The sequence below is a fragment of the Magnolia sinica genome, chromosome 13 (genome assembly GCF_029962835.1).
Source record: "Magnolia sinica isolate HGM2019 chromosome 13, MsV1, whole genome shotgun sequence".
In the NCBI taxonomy this organism is placed as follows: domain Eukaryota; kingdom Viridiplantae; phylum Streptophyta; class Magnoliopsida; order Magnoliales; family Magnoliaceae; genus Magnolia; species Magnolia sinica.
This window is the reverse complement of record NC_080585.1, coordinates 71474087-71490592: the sequence shown is the minus strand read 5'-3', so window position 1 is coordinate 71490592 and position 16506 is coordinate 71474087.

The following is a 16506-nucleotide window of genomic DNA, read 5'->3' as shown; positions in this document are numbered from 1 at the left end:
GGCCCTTAAGATCTGGAACAGAAACACTTTTGAGAGCGTTTTCCATAATCTAAAGCGGGCAGAAAATGATCTTGCAGTTGCCGAAATCACTACGCAACACAGTATTGGCATTGATTCTCTTCAACTTCTTCAACAGGCTAAAGATAAGTTGGTCCACTTGGAACTATGCAAGAAAATTTTTTGGAAGCAAAAATTTAGAAATCATTGGCTCAAGGAGGGCGATCGAAATTCAAAATTCTTCCATAGCTTCGCCTCAGATTGTGTTAGAAGATGGCGCATTAACAGAATCAAGCTTGAGGATGGGACGGTCTTATTTGACCAAGACTCTATCAAGAGTGTTGCGGTCGATTTCTTCTCGGCCCTCTTGATAGCTGGGCCTTCTCTCGCGAGTGACATGCTGGACGTCATCCCCTCTTCAGTTTCTATAGAGGACAATAGATGTCTTCTTATTGATCCATCCATGGAAAAGGTGCATGCAGTTGTGAAAGCAATTCCAGCTGATAGTGCCCCTGGTCCGGATGGCTTTTCGGGGGCATTTTTTCATAATTGCTGGGATATTGTGGGCCAGGACATCCTCGACACCGTGCGCTCCTTTCATGGGAGTCCCCTTCCCAAGGCCTTCTCATCGACCCTCTTATGCCTCATCCCCAAATCGCATGCTCTAGAAAAATTCTCTAACTTCCGCCCTATCAACCTTTGTAATTGTGTTTATCAGATTTTTGCTAAAGTAATTTCTATCAGGCTTGGTAGCATTCTCCCAAATATCATTTTTGCTGAACAGGGAGCTTTCGTCAAAGGGCGATCCATTGTAGAAACTGTGCACTGGCGCAAGAAATCTTCAGAGACATCGACAGAAAAGTTAGAGGTGGGAACATCCTAATCAAGCTTGATATGGAAAAGGCATACAACAAGCTCGACTGGGATTTTCTGAAGGCAGTCCTTCGTAGATTCGTCTTCTGCGGTGCCTGGGTTCAACTAGTTGAGAAGTGTTGGAACAAGTCATGGTTTTCGATCCTCATTAATGGAGAACCTATCGACTTCTTCAAGTCATCGCGGGGCCTTCGACAAGGCAATCCTATCTCTTTGGGGCTCCTCATCATAGTGCCAGAAGTCTTAGGCAAAGGATACAAGCGCTCGATCGACTCGGGTATCTACTGCCCCTTTCAGACTCGTAGGAATTGCCCAATCGTCTCACATTTGCTGTACATAGACGACACGGTTCTTCTTGCTAATGGGTTTAGCAACTGCCTTCGGAGGATCTCGGCCTTTCTAGCCCTCTACTAGAGATCCTCGGGCCAAAAGATCAATGCCCACAGAGTGTTTTCCTCATGTCTTCCAGCCAATCCGTGGCCCGTGCAAGGGCAGTCCAGCGTGTCCTGGGTTTCAACCTGGGATTTACCCCCTTCACTTGCTTGGGAGTCCCAATCTTCAAGGGTAGAACGCGCAAAGCTTACTTCTAACTTACCCTAGAGAGGTTTTCTAATGGAATTTTGGGCTGGAAAAGTCGTATTCTATCTCAGGCTGGGCATCTTATGCTGATCAATCATGTGTTGACTAGCATTCCGATCCACACCATGGTAGCTACTGAAATTCCTTCAGGCCTTTTTGGTGATCTTGATAAATCTGTTGCTGACTTTTTTTTTTTTTTAAAAGCTTGGGAAGGGTGCCACAAGCTGTGCCATTGGGTTAATTGGAAAGCCATTTCTACCCTAAAATCTGAAGGTGGTTTGGGTGTTAAAAGCTTTAACAGTGTCATGAAAGCCTTCAGATCTAAGATGGCTTGGATGGTCTTATGTAGGATATCTAGCAGCTACTGGGTAGATTTCATGGGGAAAAAAAAAATTTCGGTTGATGTGGAGGATCGAGAGCATGTGAGTAGATCTCTCGTGGCTTCCCCTCTTTTGGAAGAAAATCTGCAACCTTTTCCCCTTCATTGCTGCCCATTCACGTTGGATCATTGGCAAGGGCGACTACCAATTCTGGGTGGATGACTGGTCAGGGCTGGGCCCCCTCGAAGAGTGGTCTCTGAGGCCTCCTCCTCTTCAGCTACGAGTTCGGGACTGGCTGGGTCCAAGCCGGAAGGGAGACCCTTCGCTGGCTCGGGATTTTCTCTCATAGTTGGTGTTGGACCACATCAATGGCAAAGGCTTCTGCACATCCTCAATGGACGACCGACAAATTTGGATAAATTCCAGCTCTGGTGAATTCAGCATAGCCTCAGCTTGGGGCTGCTCTCGGCTGGTCGGGGCGAGTGTGGCATGGTCCAAATGGGTTTGACACCCAATTCTTCCGCCTAAAATCTCTTTGCTCACCTGGAAAATCATCAACAAGGCAATCCCTATTGATGTAAGAATGTAGGCCAAAGGAATCTCCTTAGCTTTTAAGTGCTCCTACTACCCTTCCCCCCAGACTCCGAGTATTGAGTCCATCGACCACGTATTCTCATCAGGTGTGCTCTGTGCCAACGTTTAGGACCATTTTGGTCCACCTTTTGGCTTCCCCTCTCGGTTCCAGCAGTCGGCTTTTGGGAGGGCCTCCTCATGGTGGTCTGCTGCGTCCGGGTTAGACCGACTCTTTTCCCTTAGGGGCATTGCCCCATCCCTCATTTTCTGGGAGATCTGGCTGGCTAGAAATGCTGCCTGCATGGATGGGGTTACGGTCTAGCCTCTGAAGGTAATCTCCAGAGTAACCAGCTGGATCCATAGGTTCGTGCCCCTCCTCCCCCTCTCACCCGTGGTTCGTCGATCCTCTGCTTTGACCCTAGATAGCTTGGGCCTCAATGGGAATGTTACAACCCCGAGACAAGTTCGTACGGTCAAATGGGCTCGTCCTCCTTTAGGGTGGATCAAAGTTAATGTGGACAATTCTTCCTTGGGTAACCCGGGAAGCTCAGGAGGCGGTGGGGTAGGCAAGAGTAGCGACATGAATTTCATCTTTGCCTTCTTTTCAGGTTATGGTTTCGGCTCAAACGGTAGGGCTGAAGCAAAGGCGATTTGGGTAGGGCCGTTCCTTTGTAGGGGTTTGGGCTTCAACAAGGTGGAGTTGGTCAGCGATTCCAAAGTGGTGGTAGATGCCATAAACAAGCAGGGCCTCTTGGGCCTTATGGTACTGGTGGGTCAAAATCAAAGCCCTCATGGCCAACATGGAAGTCTCCATCTCCTACTCCCCTAGAGAGGCTAACGCGGTTGTAGATGGGCTAGCTCGTAGGGGTAGTAGCCGTCAGATCCACCATGTTTTTCGGTCCACGTCAGAACTTCCTGCCCTCATTAGAGGCCTTCTTTTCCTAGATAAAGTAGGCGTAGGTTATTTGTGTGAGTTGTAAAAGGCTTTGTCGCCTCCTCTTTCTTTGTGGGCCTGCTTCTCCTTTTTTGCCGGCAGGCCCAACCATTCGGTGTACAACTCTTCTTTGTAATATATACGAATAGATGGTTCTTTAAAAAAAAAAAAAACAACTATGACCCCAAATAGGCAGAGACCTAGTATGTGATCAAAATCAAATAATATTGATCGCTTATTCAACCACTCGTATAATGTGTTAAAATGATTTGGCGACGCCACTCTGATAACAACTACAAAACAACTTCCTAAGTGAAGAACTCTTATTGATGCTTGAAATGAATCTAGTGTATGAGTGTAGATTTAAATTATAGTTACATGTTCACAACCCCAAGTGTAGGGTCACGATGTAGTAATAATCTCGGTAAGACCGAGGTCGAATCCACAGCAATTGAACTTGTGTGTCTTCTGAAAGCAACTAGAACTAGAAGAAGATGAAAACCTAAATCTGGAATATTTGAGAGTAATTGTGAGAGATTTAATGAAAAACTTAATAAATTCAAAGGTGGGAAACTAGGGTTTCTAAGGATCCACTTGTAGGTTCTCAGGATGCTATCTTGCTTGATTCAAGGATGAAGAGATTTGTCAGATCTTTGAACTTCTCATGGATATAATCATCAATGGATGAGAGTTGTGAGGATTTGGAAGTGATTCCATCACCTGACCATGCCCAGGAGACAAGGCAAACAACAGGATCTACCAATCACACAACCAATCATAAGAGAATTATGAAGGTTAGGAAGGATTCCATCATCCTACCATGCCTAATGGATGATGGTGAACAACAGGATCTCCTAATTTCACAATATCAATTCTAGAAAAAGAAGATATCTCAAGCTATCGCAGACCTATTGTAATTTGTTACAACAAACTATTAAAAACTAAAAATATTCCTTATAATTAAACTAAAATCTAAGAGAGTTCAATAAAACATGAATCAAAGCAAAGAAAACATCTCAATCACACTACAAGCTTCACCTCTTAGCCCTAGTTAAGAGGTTTAGCCAACCATAGACATGATTGAACTAGAATCTCTTAAGAAAAGCATAAAAAAAACTAAGGAAGGGGAAGAAAAACTCTTGGCGATGGCTTCTCCATGCTTTTGCTCTACTCCTCAAACCTTAGAAGATGCCTAGAGATGCCCTGGGCACTCTTATTTATAGTTTTGCAACTCAAACTTTCGTACTGAGTTGAAAAAATTCGAAAACCGCTTTAAATTTCTGCAATTTGTGTGCTGGCTACGTAGCCCAGGACTGGTCGAGGACATCCCAGGACTGGTCGTGGGTTACCTTCGATGGGTCGAGGATGACCTGATTTTCATGATTTTGTCGCTGGAGTTCAAGTTGAGGAATCCTTAACTGGTCAAGCTGGGTCAGGATTAGTCGAGCAGGAGCCAGGACTAGTCGAGCAAGAGCTAGGACTGATGAGGTTTTCTCCCCAGGCTCGACCGGTCGAGAGCCTCACTCAACCGGTCGAGGGTGCTGGTCGACCAGTCGAGGACTGGCTCAACTCAAACTCCAGCGAGCTTGGTTGGATTTTTTTCATGGTGCTCGACCAGTTGAGGGAGGTGATCGACCGGTCGAGGACTTTGTTCGACTAGTCGAGCTTACGCAGATTCATTCCGGATTTTGTGCGGACTGCATAAATTTGAGGCGGTTTTCACATAGGTGCGGAAAGGGGTTTCCAAATCTATATATATAGGTACCTAGGGCTGTTCTAGGTAATGCAAGAGAGTTTCCTAAAGCTTTGCAAGGGTTTGCTAAATGGTTTAGGGCTATCAAAGGTGTGTGTGTGTGTGAGAGAGAGAGAGAGAGAGAGAGAGAGAGAGAGAGAGAGAGGAAGCTTGTGGAAGGGAGGTTACGCTCATAGAGGTGATTTATTGTGCACTTGATATCCCGACGCTTCTACGTCCTCATAATCGGTGAGATCTCTCCGTTTTTCTTTTATTCTCTTATTGTTTATCCACTCTTGCGTAAGTGAAGAAGGTTTGATCTAAACAGTATGTGCTTGTGATTGGTTGTAACGTTCTACTTCATAGTGGATTATTGATCTGGACGAGGTCCCGTGGTTTTTACCTCTTTGAGAGTTTTTCACGTAAAAATCTTGTGTCATGTGATTTGTGCTTTGATTTATTTCATTACTTTACTATCCCATAATTCTGGTGTTTTTAGGAGGTTAGATCCTAAGATTTTGTGTAAGGCCCCCAACAAAGTGGTATTAGTGCTAAGTTCATTAAACGGAGTGGGATCGGTTTTAAATTATGGAAGGTGACTCATCAAGGATGATCAACCTCAATGGTTCTAACTGGACCATATGGAAGGCTAGGATGGAGGACTTGCTTTATTGCAAGGACTTGTATGCTTTAATCCTTAACATATTAGCAAAGACAAAGGATATGACAGATGATGATTGAAAAAAATTGGACTGGAAGGCAGTGGGGTTTATTAGACAATGGTTAAATGATTCCATATTCCACCATGTGTCTATAAAGACTTCAGCCGCTAGCCTATGGCTGAAAATGCAAGGGTTGTATGAGAGGAAGATAGCTGATAATAAAATTTTTCTAATAAAATGACTTGTGAATTTTAAGTTCAAAGATGGTGGTTCTATGGCTGAGCACATGAATGAAGTCAGCAATATATTAAACTAGCTCTCCGCTATGAAGATGGTCTTGGACAATGAATTACAAGCTTTACTATTGCTTAGTTCATTGCCTGATAGTTGAGAGACATTGGTGGTGTCTCTGAGTAACTCCGTGCTAGACAGAAAGGTGTCCATGGAACAGGTAACTAGCTGTCTCTTCAATAAGGAGATAAGAAGGAAGTCTCAGGTGTCTACTCAGCAAGAGGCCCTTATGACACAAGAACGAGAGAGAGGAAAGAACAGAAAAGGCGGGAAGGCCTGAGATAAATTAAGAGGCAAGTCGAGTACCAGAAAGGATGTTGAATGCTAGAATTGTGGCAAGAAGGGCCACTATAAGTATGAATGTCGTAAGAATAAGAACAAAAAAGAAATGAAAAGGAAAGAAGAAGGAAGATGAATCAGATTCCACTGCAGTCGCTTCAGATGGCGACGTTGTAGTTATTCTTTTAGTAGATCATGATATTTGTCTCACTGCTTCGAGTTAGGACACCGACTGGGTGATAGACTTGGGAGCCTCGTTTCATGCGACTCCACGCAGGGACTTCTTCACAAGCTACAAGTCAGGTGACTTTAGGATAGTGAAGATGAGAAATTCTGGCGTATCGAAGATCGTAGGGGTCGGTGATATTTGTGTGAAGACCAATGTAGGTTGCACATTGGTTCTCAGGGATGTGAGGCATATCTCAGACCTTCGCCTCAACTTGATGTTGACGGGAAGGTTGGATAATGATAGCTATAAAAGCCGGTTTGCTAGTGGGCACTGGAAGCTCATCAAGTGTTCGTTGATCGCAGCCAGAGGAAAGAAGTATTGCACCCTGTACAAGGCAAGTGTCAGTGTATGCAAGGATGCGTTAAACGTAGCGGAAGATTTAGTTATTGACATGTGGCACAGGCGTCTAGGCCACATGAGTGAAAAAAGGCTTCAGGTACTAGCGAGGAAGCGGCTCCTTCCAGATGTGACAGGTATAACTCTCAAAACCTGTATTGATTGTTTATTAGGGAAACAACATAGAGTTTCATTTGTTAAATCTGTTTCTCATGTTAATAAAGTGCATGCATTATATTTGGTTTATTCTGATGTTTGTGGTCCTATGAGGACAAAAACCTTGGGTGGGGCATTGTATTTTGTCACTTTTATAAATGATGTATCTAGGAGGGTTTGAGTTTATTCTTTGAAATCCAAGGACGAAGTCTTTGGTGTGTTTAAAATGTTTCATGCTATGGTCGAGAGAGGATAGATAGATCATTGAAGTGCATTTGCACTGACAATGGTGGTGAATACATCGGTGACTTTTATGAGTATTGCAAGTCCCTGGGTATACGGCATGAACAGACGGTTCCCAAGACCCCCTAACATAATGGGGTGGCTGAGCGAATGAATCGCACCATTGTAGAGCGAATCAGATGCATGTTATCCCATGTGAAGTTGCCTAAGACGTTTTGGGGAGAAGCAACGCACACGGCAGTGTATTTGATAAACAGGTCTCAATCAGCCCCGTTGAATGGAGAAGTACCTAAGAAGGTGTGGACTGGACATGATCCATTGTACAGTCATCTCAGGGTGTTTGGATGGAGGGCATTCGTTCACGTACCAAAGGACGAGAGGTCCAAGCTCGATATGAAGATCAAACAGTGTGTGTTCTTGGGGTACGGTGATGAAAAGTTTGGTTACAAATTGTCGAATCCGACTGAGAAGAAGCTCGTCAGGAGCAGAGATATTGTATTATTTGAAGATCAGTGTATAGAAGACATTGGTAAGCCAGAGAAGAACCAACCTAGTTCAGGTGAGTTAGAGGATATGGATCCGATTATTTCTCCCATGGTGCCTGATGACGGGGGAGTACAACAAGGTGCAGAGGACGAGGGAGTTCCTACAGAAGATGGACCGGGGGAGCAGCCCCCACTTGATCCACCTGTTGAGCCACAGGTGAGGATGTCATTTAGGGACAGACAACTGTCCAAGAAGTACTCGATGCATGAGCACATTATGCTCATTGATGGGGGAGAGCCAGAAGATTATTCTGAGGCCCTACCCGACGAGCATAAGGGGGAGTGGTTGAAAGCTATAAAAGAGGAAATGAAATCCCTGCATAAGAATTACACCTATGATATGGTGAAATTGCCTTAGGGCAAGAAAGCTTTGAGTAACAAGTAAGTGTTCAGAAAGAAGGTTGAGCAGAAGAATTCACAAACGAGGTTCAAGGCCAGACTTGTGGTGAAAGGGTTTAGTCAGAGGAAAGGCATATACTTCGAGGAGATAATCTCACCAATGGTGAAGATGACATCCATACGGGTGTTGCTTGGGTTAGCGGCCATCATGGATCTTAAGATAAAACAGTTAGATGTTAAAACTGCCTTTCTCCATGGTGACCTGGAAGAAGAGATCTACATGCACCAACCAGAGGGGTTCGAAGTCAAGAGCAAAGAGCATATGGTTTGTAGGTTGAGGAAGAGCTTGTATGGGCTGAAACAAGCTTCACGACAATGGTACAAGAAGTTCGACTCATTTATGTTAAAGTATAAATATGACAGAATGGAATTGGACCACTGTGTGTTCATGCACAAGTTCTCAGATAGTGATTTCTTAGTTCTGCTGTTATACGTTGATGACATGCTCATCATGGAAAAAGACATCAAGAAGATTGATAGGTTGAAACAAGAGTTGGGCAAGTCGTTCGCGATGAAAGACTTGGGCCCAACTAAACAAATCCTAGGAATGGAGATAACCCGTGACAGGAGCAGCAGGAAGTTTTGGCTCTCACAAGAGCGATATATTGAGAAAGTCTTAAAGCGGTTTAACATAAATACAGTGAAGCCGGTCAGTACCTCACTGGACGGTCACTTCAGATTGAGTGACAGACAGTATCCCAAGACGAAGGCAGAGGTGGATGAGATAAAGAAGATACTCTACGCTTCAGTAGTAGGAAGTTTGATGTATGCTATGGTGTGTACGTGCTCAGACATAACATATGCAGTTGGTATTGTCAGCTGGTATCTTGCCAATCCTGACAAAGAACATTGGACAGCGGTGAAGTGGATACTGTGGTATCTAAGAGATTCATCCGAGTTAAGCCTATGCTATGGTGATGGAAAACTTATGTTAGAGGGCTATATAGATACGGATATGATAAGTGACATAGACTCCAGGAAGTCTACATCAGGGTTCATGTTCAAGTTTGCAGGGGGAGCGGTCTCTTGGCACAGCAAGCTACAGAAGGTCGTAGCATTGTCAATGATAGAGGCCGAGTACATTGCAGTCATAGAGGCATGTAAAGAGATGCTTTGAATCAAGAGGTTCCTACAGGAACTTAGCCTGAAGCAGGAGCAGCACATGGTCTATTGCGATAGTCAAAGTACTATACACTAGAGCAAGAATCCAAGTCAGCATTCCAAGTTGAAGTACATAGAGATTCGGTATCACTATATTAGGGATACTTTGGAATAGAAGGTGTTACAGCTTGAGAAGGTCCATACGAATGATAATGGGTCAGACATGATGACCAAGGCATTACTCAAGGACAAGTTTGAGGTTTGTAGAAACCTGGCTGGCTTGAAGAAGGTGGATCTTTCCTGAATCGAAAAGGGGGAGATTTGATGGGGATTTCTCTTTAGGCTCGACCAGTCGAGAGCCTCACTCGACCGGTCAAGGGTGCTGGTCGACCAGTTGAGGACTGGCTCGACTCAAACTCTAGCGAGCTTGGTTGTATTTTTTTTGTGGTGCTCGACCGATTGAGGGAGGTGCTCGACCGGTCAAGTGGGCCGTTTGACCAATCAAGCTTACGCAGATTCGTTCCAGATTTTGTGCGGACTGTGTAAATTTGAGGCGATTTTCACATAGGTGTGGAAAGGAGTTTCCAAATCTATAAATATGGGTACCTAGGGCTATTCTAGGTAATGTAAGTGGGTTTCTTAAAGCTTTGCAAGGGTTTGTTAAAGGGTTTAAGGCTATCAAAGGTAGAGAGAGAGAGAGAGAGAGAGAGAGAGAGCTTGTGGAAGGGAGGTTATACTCATAGAGGTGATCTATTGTGCACTTGATATCTCAGCGCTTCTACGTCCTCGTAATCGGTGAGATCTCTCCATTTTTCTTTTATTTTCTTATTGTTTATCTACTCCTGTGTGAGTGAAGAAGGTTTGATTCAAGCGGTATATGCTTGTGATCAGTTGTAACATTCTACTTCATAGTGGATTGTTGATCTGGACGAGGTCTCGTAGTTTTTACCTCTTTGAGGGTTTTCCACGTAAAAATCTCGTGTCGTGTGGTTTGTGCTTTGATTTATTTCATTGCTTTATTATCCCATAATTTTGGTGTTTTTGGGAGGCTAGATCCTAAGGTTTTGTGCAAGGCCCACAATAAGGACTAGTTGAGGATTACACAAATTCACTTCAAAACTTCGATTATCTTCATTCTTGACTTAGTTTTCTTAGATCTTTGGCATGTGAGTGCTTCATTCTTGGTCTTCTAAGATCCATCCTTGGCTTTGGTGATCTTTGAGTATTAAATCTATACTTGTAGCATCTTTTTCAATCCAAGCTCTTAAATTCACCTTGCAACATAAACATGATTAAAATAGAACATTAAGTATTATCATGTTTATAAAACCAAGTAATAAATGAGGTCTAATATGCAATTTTTGACCCTTAACACTAAAGTTAATAACTATTTGATTACCATTATGGATTACACTAAGGAATGTAAATAACGAATAAAAGTAAATAAAGTATACTACGGAATATAAATGATTGACAAAAAATAAAGGTACATTGACGAATGTAAATGACAAATAATTGAAAGATAGATTTGATTTGAATGGGTTGGTATGAGACCATTTCTTCTACTAACTTCTTTTACTATTTATAGCTTTAACCCGACCATTTAGATGATTCTCACTTCTTACGGTTGCTATAACTGTTCAGCACTACTTAACCTTTTCCACCTTAGCATGTTCACTCTTCACTCGACCACTCAGTGGATGATGTGGCATTGCTCGATGCACTCCAGCTATATTTCCGTAGAATCATCTTCGTATATTCCAAAAAATCTTTAAATATACCACGCAAGTCCATCCAGATTACGCGTAACTCATTCAGATTGGCTTTGGTGGGAATTGATGACAATAGGGATGAACAATTACTAGTCAAAAAGCTTTTTAATATAATTATTAAATATGAAGTTGATTTGAGTTGAGTCTTTGGGTCGAACCGTGCCGACTGAACACCGAATCCTGTAAAGTTTTCAGGGGTTTTGAACTATGGTATGCGTTTTGGCCTTGCAAAATAAGTTTTCTAGAGTAAACCTGGCACATTCCTGTAGAATATGCTGGGACTATAGTCATTGACACAGGTTACCCGATGGGTCGTATAGTTGATGGCATTTGAATATTTAATCATTTCCATAAAACATGGACAGTTGTATTTCTTGAATTTATATTAGGGTTAATCAGAGAAATGTTAGTTCTTCCAATAGGTCGTCATGTTTTCTACTAAACCTCGTAGCATAATCATTTATCATATTGAAAGAAAGTGACTTCTTAAGCAGGAGCTTGTGGTCATCTCTCTCTCTCTCTCTCTCTCTCTCTCTCTCTCTCTTCTTCTTCTTCTTTTTTTTAAAAAAAAAAAAAAAAAAAAAATCTGTTCCAAAGGTTTTTACCCAAAAATTTATGAGAATATGATATTCGAGAAAACCCTTTTGACTTTTAATATTTACTAAAACTTCTTCCGAAAGTTAGATGATGAAAAGTCTAATTTATAACCATAGAGACTTACACAAAACCGTAAACCGAGAAAGGGAATTGCGCCTAGGTGGGCCTATTAATGTGTTTTTGAAATCCAATCTGATCGACAGTGGTGTAGCCCAAGTTTAGACATAAGTTAAAAAAAATCGGTCTTATTGGTGATTCAAGTAGACTAGATAATATAGGTCAATGCCCACCCTTCAAATTGTTTCCCAAAGTATGGCTACCTAAATCACTTCAGGACCCATGCCTAATTATTATTATTATTATTATTATTTTTTTGGCATCCAATGGTTGGAATGAATTTCTCGTAATTAATCACCATTATTTCCTAAGGTGTGGTCCACTTGAGATTTGAACCTACTTAATTTTTTGGATCACTTCCAAATGGGCTGAAAAATGGATATATACAATACATCATGGTGGGACCCACACTAATCGGCTTCCAAAAAGGGAGGGCAGTATCGTCATTTGGCAAAGTTAAAAAGGGTCCAACAATAATAATTGCGGTCAACTAGGGGTAAAACTAACTTTTTCATAGTTAACAGTTCAATCTGCTAATAATCCACTAATACAAGCAACTGCGATACCAATATAAAATAGGTAGGTGGTTTTGACAAATAGTTTAAAGCGGGTAATTTTCTCTCTGTCCAAAGGTTAAAAGACGCGCAGTTGTATAGAAAAATCCCTGAAAGAAAATGATGGCATGCAAGCATGAGCCCACCATCATGTGCATGTAAAATTTATTCCGATCAATAAATGTATAACCCTACGTTACGCCCATGGCTAAGAAATCAAGTTGACTTCTAATGGAGAATAAGATATCTAACGCTGACTTTTTACTGGGCCTAACCATCATGATTAGGTGAAATCCACTCGAATTAAACCATGATTAAAGTGAGCTACACCGAGAGAAAGAGTTTGGAGGGTGGGCATTGCCCTACACACTCTTTGCAATCGGATTGTCCACCTGAATCATGGATGTGGTTGATCTTTTAGCCATACTCTTAAAAATGGGTCATGCATCTAATGGTTGGATCAGCTTTCCAAAACACAGCACGGTGGATCCCACTCCATGTGGCTGACCCCTTTGCACGGAAGCTCCAGAGTTTCACTGGCAGGAGAATTTTGGGATGGGTTAAAATTGTCTTTTTACCTTCAGCGATGAAGTTAAGGGCGTGTTTGGGGCAATGGAATTAGAAGGGATTAGGTGGGATGGGATTCATCAGGTCCTGTCCCAATTCCACTCTATGTTTGGGAAGAATGGAAAAGCTTGGAATTAGATTAGATGGAATTGCGTTGGGTCCCATGCCAATTTCACTCATTTTTAGCAAGTTGTGTAGGTCCCACCATGATGTGTGGGCTATATCCACACCGTCCACCCATTTTTTGAGATTATTTTAGAGCATTGGCCAAAAAATCAGGTAAATCTAAAGCTCAAGTGGACCCCACCATAGAAAGCAACGGGGATTGAATACTTACCATTGAAAACTTCTTTGGGGCCACATAAGTTTTGGATCTACCTCATTTTTAGGCCCATGCCATAAAATGAGGTTATAAAACAAATGAGCAGTTTAGATATAATACGTGTGTTATTTCAGTAATTTCAAATGATGGTGGGCACATCCATTCAACGTACCACTGTATTAGCAACAAAGCGTGACATTAATTTTATCTCAGGGCAATAGGGGACAGTCCCTGCCATGGGTAATAATTATGTTTTTTGAATCCCATCCCACCTAATCCCTTCTAATCCCACCGCCAAATCACGCCCTAAAAGTATTTTTGGTAGAAAGTGGATTGCGTCATATCCTCTCCCGATCGGAACGGCGGCGAAGTATGGGTTTTATCCGCACTGTTCACCGATCCAAACAGTAGTCAGATCCAAAGCTCAAGTGGACTGCATGGTGAGGATTAAATTCTTACTGTTGAAAACTTCTCCGGAGTGTATAAGTTTTGGATTGAGCCGTTATTTGTGTTTTCCCTTCATCCATATCTATGGGACCTTATGAATAGGTTGGATGACACTTAACCATCATGGTGGCCCCTAGGAAGATTTTAATGGTAGGTGTCACTGCCACCACTACTTACTATGGTGTGGTCCACTTGAGCCTTGGATCTACTTCATTTATGACTTATATACTAAAATGACAAAGTTTATGGATAGTGCGGATAAAACTCATACATCATGTCCCTCCCGTTCGGATCTGGAGATGGACAGGGATAGGACGCAATCCAAGTTCCATTTGGTAAATGTTACATTTAAAAGCATTTTATGATAAAATTAATATTCGAGAGAAATATCTGGATTATCGTACTTCTATAAAGAGAAAAGCCTCTTGGTGAGCATCCCTCAGTTCTCCCAAAACTAAGGTGGGATATAACAGGAGTAGCAGTGTCAAATCATGCCTAAAATATCTAAATATAGGTGTTATAGTTTGTATTAGGCTGATTTTAGAGTCTCTTAATCCAAATGAAATGACTGTTGAGAAGCCACGAAAGCAAACCCTGAGTTTTAATCAAACGAATGAAAGATAAACGCAACAAAATATGCATAGGAACACACAATTTTACATAGAAAACCCTTGTTGGAAAAAACCACAGTACAAAACAATAGCAAAATCCATTATGAATAATGAATTACAAAAAATAAAATCACTTACTGATGTAAAACTCTTTAGAAAACTTTATCCTCCCTTCAAAATCCTTTTACCAACATTTAAGCTCTCTCATTATTACCCTAATCTCGTAGTATACCCATACTTATAGTAAAACAACCGGAATATGAAACTAATTGCATAATTACGCAAAACCGATCGATCAAGCCCCATATGTTCGAGCGATCGAACATGTCCAAAAGTGTTTAGAGAGCTTACAAATATTTTTTAAATTATGTTGATCAATCGACCCGACAGTTCAATCGATCGAGGCTGTAAAAAACTGTCCAAAGACCAATATATAAAATTTGGAGCTCACTCAGTTGATCAACTAGGCTGGTCGATCAATTGATCCCCTTGTTTCATGCACAGATTAAAGACATTTAGACAATAATCTCCACCATGACTTTAATTATCATGAACTAAAACTTCAAGCTCCATCTCTTATCACCTCCATCATAACTTCACCATCACCATCACTTTTTATGCACAATTTGTCTTCATCAAACATTTGCTAGGCTTAGAGAAGTCGAGGAAAACTTAAACTTCTCTGCTTGAACCACCTTCGTAAGCATATCTGTGGGATTCACACTCGTGTGGATTTTCTCGAGAGTAACACCACATTCCTCAAGCACCTTCACATCACGCTCGTCATGTGGCCTAAATGTGCATGTCACAAACGTGCCGATGTGGAATCTGCTACTGACGTTGCAGCTCCACTCGATACGATATTTATGATCAACTTGTAAAGGTTACCACTCCATTGTGCCTTTAGCACAATGAGTGCCCCTTTTGAAACTTTCAGGACACAATCATAGCCGGTGAACTTACACCTAAGTGCATCGAGAGCCCCCTAGAGAAATCAGATTTTTCCTGAAGTGCTATATTGGAAATCCAGCACTCGGTTTTGTCAAATTTTGTTGTGCCAAACCATTTAGAATCTGTATCATGTTTTGATAAGTTGGAAAGATTATCTTCATGCATTTTAAGTTTTCCATGTCATCGTCGAACTTTTCTACATATTCAAGTTGAAGAACATTGACAAAGTTCAAGATTACAAGCTCAAGTACAAGAACAGAAGTTCGAAGCTCAAGCTAAAGTTCAAGATTACTACCTTAAGTCTAGCTCAAGTTAAAGACGTTAAGGACAAGCTTCATGTACTTCAAGTAATCGAAAGTGATCGATGTTTCAAACTCACAAATAAGGTATGTATGACCCTAGATTGACCATAGTGTAGGTCATATTGATTGCATATTGAATTTGAGTCATTGTATAAGTTTATAGGCTTTTCTTTAACTAGTCCTAATTGTTGTTCGACTAGTCCAAGCACTGGCTTGACCAGTCTAAGAAGTTTCTTGACCAGTCCAAGATTTGTTGAGAATTTTCGAAAATTTTTTGGTTGTGGCTCGACCAGTCGTGGACACTGGTCGACCAGTTGAGTGAATAGTCTCGACCAGTCGTGTAGTACTCGACTCAAAGTCTAGCAAGCTTTTCTAGTCCCACTCGACCAGTCAAGTGCATTGCTCGACCAGTCGAGCAGGCCACTCGACCAGTTAAGTAACGGATTTATCTTATTGCGCCAAAAATTTTAAAAATTGGTTGGTGCTTTGACTAGTCGAACCGACTCTTAGACCAGTCGAGGGAACAAAATTTTAACATATAAATAGAGGACGAATCTCAGAGGTTTTTCATTCATTTCAAGCCTAATCAAGTCATCACTCTGAGAGATAAGTTCCTGCAAATTGTGCAGGTATTACTTATTCATTTTAGATTCTATTTATAGGTTTTTGTATTTGATTTTGTGATCTCTATTAAACTCTATTGTTTTTAAAAAAGGGAATTGTGATTTACCCTTTTGAGATCAAAATCAAATCAAGCTAGCCCTGGGTTGATTTAATTTAAAAATCATTTAGACTTAGAACCCATTCATTTGTGAGATTGGACATTAAATATCTACGTCTACATCGAATTAGTTCTACCGGGCTATATCGGAATCTTCAGATTAGTATTTTAATTTTCTGCATTTTTAGTTTGTGAAGTTCAGCCAAGAAAAACTTATTATGGGGTTTTTGTAATTGTGTAAGTCCCTTTGAAAGACACAATTATAAAGGTTTTAAGGTGAACCTTAGAAAACTTTA